Source organism: Sinocyclocheilus anshuiensis, unplaced genomic scaffold, assembly GCF_001515605.1.
Source record: "Sinocyclocheilus anshuiensis isolate Anshui unplaced genomic scaffold, SAMN03320099.WGS_v1.1 scaffold1759, whole genome shotgun sequence".
Taxonomy (NCBI): domain Eukaryota; kingdom Metazoa; phylum Chordata; class Actinopteri; order Cypriniformes; family Cyprinidae; genus Sinocyclocheilus; species Sinocyclocheilus anshuiensis.
This window is the reverse complement of record NW_015548294.1, coordinates 257351-263136: the sequence shown is the minus strand read 5'-3', so window position 1 is coordinate 263136 and position 5786 is coordinate 257351. Positions and strand designations below refer to the sequence as shown.

The 5786-nt window shown below is 38.4% G+C and overlaps 1 protein-coding gene across 3 annotated transcripts in view; it reads left to right on the top strand.

The window, feature by feature from the left end:
- Window positions 1–1296: 1296 nt before the first annotated feature.
- Window positions 1297–5786, top strand: part of chst10 (carbohydrate sulfotransferase 10) — a 56112-nt gene continuing 51622 nt past the window's right edge. For all 3 annotated transcript variants that reach the window (XM_016443578.1, XM_016443577.1, XM_016443576.1), the window contains exon 1: window positions 1297–1554. The gene's annotated coding sequence lies outside the window, so the exon portion shown is untranslated. The remainder of the gene's footprint in view (window positions 1555–5786) is intronic.

Below are 5786 nucleotides of genomic sequence, written 5' to 3'. Positions count from 1 at the left end.
GTGTGTGTGTGTGTGGGATGCCTCATACCGGCAGAAAATTCCTTGTATGTTATGCATACCTGGCCAATAAATGTTGTTGTTGTTATTAAGCTAACCGAGCCTTGTTATAGCACTTGCATATCATTGCTCTTTTGTTGATTTTGATTGCTTCCATTGTCCTCATTTGTAAGTCGCTTTGGATAAAAGCATCTGCTAAATGACTAAATGTAAGTGTAATGAAAGACAATATTCCTTTGTTTTAAGGAGGTCCCTTGTCCAGTGGTGTCCTGTTTGAAACATTATCTTATATTCTAAATATTCAGTTACATTTGATTACGTTGAATTGTTTGTTTGTTTTTATTTATTTTTTATTTTTTTAATGAAAAACAACATTTCGTTTTTGAGGAAGTCTCTGTTTGTCCAATGGTGTCTGCTCAATATTCATGCATTAAATATTTTATGGACAGTCATGGTGTTCTGTCTGTATAGTGAAATGAGATTAAAATGGTAATGTATAATAATAATAATAATAATGCTATCTAGAAAAAGGCTAAAAAGGAACCAACGAGGGTCATTTATGCACCTTTAAGTGAAGATTCCAATTAGAACCTTTTCAAAAACTTGCAAAAATGAACCTTTAAGGTTCCCCACAGTTGCAATCTACAGGAACCTCAAAAGGTTAATTTGTTTTTACCTTTTTTATTTATTTTTTTTACTTATTGTAATGAATGGGGTTATTATTAAGTATTTCCATTAATTAGATGTACATTTCAAACATCTTCGCTTTTCATTAAACCCTATAGACTAATTAATTTAAATAATTCAGTTTGCATTCATGGTGTTGCTATTATGGCATGTCTTCAGTTAAAAAAGGGCAAATAAATATGGATATCTACAAGTCATGGAATAATTTTGCCTTTCAGATAAATCCCTTTTACTGGGATTCTGCTTTGTCTGCCATTGCAGTTATTAGGGTAAAGAGGCCAAAGATGAATAATTTAACATTTTTGTATATAACAGCTAAATTAGCAAATGTTTCTATTTCATATAATAACACAATGTCTGATACGTCATCATCCCACACATAGTAAACATCTAAATATGTAACAATTTAAATGCACATTGTTTTTAAGGGGGCCATCTTCCCCCATATATGTCAGGAAATGAAAACTCTAGAACATGTTATCAAATGTTATTTTAAACATATAATAAATAATACAGTATAGTAAATTATCCTGCATCCATCTTCGTCAAAGTACAGTACAACATATACAGCAGTAGATGGCGGTATGCACCAGTTGGATTGCAACCCCCCCCCTCAGTAAATCCTCAGAAGAAGACGAAGAAGAAGCGTCAGCTCCAACTGGCGCACAGTAATTACATCAACGTCCAAATTTGCTCATCCATTTTCTTTTCCTCCGCTATTTAGAACATTTACTCTACAGAGCAGAGTCAGTGTTAACTAGAGGCTGATTACGGACGCAGCTAATGTTCAGCGGAATACAGCACCCCAGTTATTGTGGAAAACCCGACAAGACGAGATGACAGAAGACACCGACGATTTACATTGAGAAGGTATGGACTGGGCTGTTTAGAATGTGTAACTTAGATATACAGGCAGTCAATGGCTGCGTCCGAAAGCTGGAAAAATGCTGCATACGGATGTATGACGGCAGAAAGAAAGAAAGGCACGTCTGATTCCAATGATCGTTTCGCAATCTGTCTACAGAGATACCTTTAAGCTGATCGGCTTTTTAAGGCATTCTAAATTTATGCGTCATCCCACTATCTAGTGCGTTCGATTCCGTGACAGCTGAGCTAATAATAAAAAAATAAAAAAGACAAGTTGCGAGATAAGGTTGGTGGTCAGTTTGTGTCAATGTATGTTTTGACCAACTTTTTCCACTTTTTATGTAATTTCTAGCAAAAAAAATAGTATTGTAGTAATTATATCCGTTTGTTTATCATCAAAGCTCTCAGATAAACTGTTATACGTGAGACTACCTCTTCTTCGACTGCGCTGACCAAAGGCACGATGGAAAACGACGACGCAATGCGCATCGGTTTAAACAACAGTGATGATGTGTTCTCTTCTAAGAAAGTTCTATATCTGATATTATGCGATTATGTATTTAAATTATACGTCAATATTCCCAAACACTTAAACATTGTGTGGGATATGTGATTGTTGTCATATTTCTAAATATACATAAAAATATGTGTAGGCCTATTTATCAAACTAGAAATATATAGAAAACACTTATTGAAATTAAATGTAACTTTGGGTGTGTTGAACATCATATTTTCATATAAAATCAAAATAATTTTAAGTTACATTCAGCTTTCGGATGCAGCCAGTAGGTGTGGCTGACCACTCAGCATGCATGGAAATAAATTATCATTTTAATCAGGGTTTAGAAGCTACAAGGCGTTCCATGCTCAGCATAAATATAAACAGATATGCTATGCTCGTGTAACATTTGCTAGCAGACATTTCAGATAAAATAAGGAAAGATACCATAATCACAGAGGTATAAAATTAACTAAAGCACTTAAAGTAGGTTCTGGGTAATGTTTCTTAACCAATCTGACACAATTGTTGAACTTTTTTGGCATAACTGGCGAGAAACAGTGAGAAATGTCAGATGCCGTCCTCTCCAGCAGCTTATGCCGAGTTCACACTGCACGATTTTCAAAGACGTCGCATCACTGTTGGTTTCACACTGAACGACTATCTGGGGTAGCATTCAGTTGTTGCTGTGTTCACACTGCACGATGGAACGACGACAGGAGGTTACACACTGCATGACTTTACAATAGGTAGAATTGCCGACAGCTCTGTCTGGTGCAGGGTTGCCAGGTTTTCGCTACAAAAGCCTGAAAATAGCCCAATTGCTTTCGAGGGGGTTCCCCAGTAAAAATCGCGTTCGGGGGTAAAATACTGGGGGGTTCTCCTGGTACAATTCACATTCCAGGGCCTAAATATCAAGTTATTGGGGTCGCTTCAACCTGCTGACATAAAAAACAACCGGTGGCAATCGTGGATTTGGCAACACTTGTCCGCAAACTACGTTTCATATAACTCCTCCCCGAACTTCCTCCTGGAGTACTGTCTTTTTGCCTCTCTGATGCCAGCAGTATGGCTGTATATTCCCTCGGTAGATAGAACGGCCGGCACTTAATAATCATAAACTCCACCAGGGGTGAGCAGTGTTTGCAGACCACAACAGCATCGCGGCACCACACGTCATTGATGTAAACACAAAGCCCTCCGCCGCGGGTCTTACCTCCCTCGACGCGAGCTCTGTCCGCTCGATAGCATGTCAGCTGATCGAGATGAATAGCGCAGTCCGGAACGCTGTTGTTGAGCCATGTTTCCGTGAACACAAAAACACAACAGTCTCTTACAGTCCTCTGAGTTGAGCGTAGTAGTCGGATGTAGTCCAGTTTATTGTCCAGTTTATTGTAATTTGTTTTTGTTGTTTTTTTTTACATTTGACCTTATTTGTATATTTGTATAGTTGTATTTTATATTTAATCTGTATATCTGTATTTATGTTCTACTGTTAGTGTTATCTGTATGCACCAAGGGTCTGAGAGTAACGCAATTTCAATTCTCTGTGTGTATGTGCTGTACATGTGGAAGAATTGACAATAAAGCAGACTTGACTTGACTTGACTTGAACTTCCCGCTGCCCTGTATCTTGGTCTCTCATTGGTTGTAGTTCATCGCTGATGTGTTTTTCAGTCAGAACTAATTTCTCACAGCGTGATTGTGAATCGGCGACAGCTCCAAATATTTAGCATGCCAAATATTTCATGGGCGTTGGCGATTCCCTCAGATCTCGTCTTTGATAATTCACACTGCGTGATTGTCACTCGCGTGAACGAGCACCGATTTGCCTCCGATTTCGGGCATTTGTCGGTGATTTCGCAAAACCTGTCGGCGAGTGAAAAATCGGGCTAAAATCGTGCAGTGTGAACTCGGCATTATGTGTTCCCGGTTGCCATGGTCTTAACGGCCAGCAGTACTACACATACAATATAAAAAAAAAAAGGGTTTTAGCGTCTTTCCAGAGTTCAAGAACTTTATTTTATACATTTTATAAACCTATTTATTTGTTATAAATTGTAAGACTCGCCTCAGAAAAACGAATTCTTCTGTCAGATACAGTTGAAGTAAAAAGTGCCTCAGACGCTGTCCTGATACAGTATCTGCGGCAAATGAGATGGTGTAGCCAGGTCTGTGCCATTACTTCAACGTTATCTTCATAACTCGTTACGAAATAAAAAGTTTCATGACTCAGAAAAATTAATTTTCCTTTCTTGTCAACGTGTGCGCCATGTGTCATGTATGTCAGCTGTGGAGTTGATGATGGTAATGGTAATGAAAATGATGGTAATGAAATTACGAGCATGAGACGTTGCAGTTACGTTGCCAGTAAGTCATGAAATTACTAATATATTACCATCCACCTTATTTTTCACGTAAGCGTGGGCACTGCCGTTTTCGAGCTATAATGTGTCAGATTTCCGGTAAAGCACTTCCGCTAATAGTAGTTGTATTGTGATTCCATAGTTTTGCGTTCACTGTGTAGATTTTACAGGCTAGTTTACTTTTAATATGAAAAGACTGGCGTACTTTATGCAGTTACGGGGTGTCATAATAGCTGGTTCAAGCGTAAAAAATACCTGCAAGACATTTGTTTTGACCATAATCCACGTACCAGAGCTGAATGTGGATGTGGGGCACCCTATGATTTGCATGCCCCTCCAAAGGGAGAAGAAGCTTGTCGTCTTTGTTTAAAAGCCTTTAACTTAAAGAAACCACAGACATTTCCGTACGTTTGCTCTTTCCACTTCGTTGATGGCAGACCCACGGAAAATCATCCATTCCCCGAAAAAGGATGCTCCAGTGAAGACTCCGAGGTGACGTCTCGTTACTGTGTAGATTTTACAGGCTAGTTTACTTTTCATATGGACCACAGAAAGACTGGCGTACTTTGTGTAGTTAGGGGGTGTCATAATAGCTGGTTCAAGCGTAAAAAATACCTGCAAGACATTTGTTTTGACCATAATCCACGTACCAGAGCTGAATGTGGATGTGGGGCACCCTATGATTTGCATGCCCCTCCAAAGGGAGAAGAAGCTTGTCGTCTTTGTTTAAAAGCCTTTAACTTAAAGAAACCACAGACATTTCCGTACGTTTGCTCTTTCCACTTCGTTGATGGCAGACCCACGGAAAATCATCCATTCCCCGAAAAAGGATGCTCCAGTGAAGACTCCGAGGTGACGTCTCGTTAGGATATATCCACAAACAGGTATGTTACAGCTTCTTGTTAAGTTACGTGCTCTAACAAAATACATTTTTTACAGTCTAACACTTTCTTTATCGATGACACTCCTATTGGGCATGAATAATATTTAGTGCTAAGCTGAAGTTGTTGATAACAGTAGAAAACTGTTACAAAAAAGCGCATAGAGGGATAGCTAAAATTAAAATTCTGTCATTTACTTACTCTCGAGTTGTTCCAAACCTGTGTTCATTTCTTTTTGCTGCTGAACACAAAGGAAGATATTTCAAAGAATGTTTGTAACCAAGCAAATCTTGGGTCCCATTCACTTCCATAGTAGTAAGAAATAATACTATGGAAGTGAATGGGATCCAAGAATAGTTTGTATATTAACATTATTTAAAATATCCTCCTTTGTGTTCAGTAGAACAAAGAAATTTATACAGGTTTAGAACAACTCGAGGTTAAGTAAATGATGAAAATGTTCATTTTTGGGTGAACTATCCCTTAAAG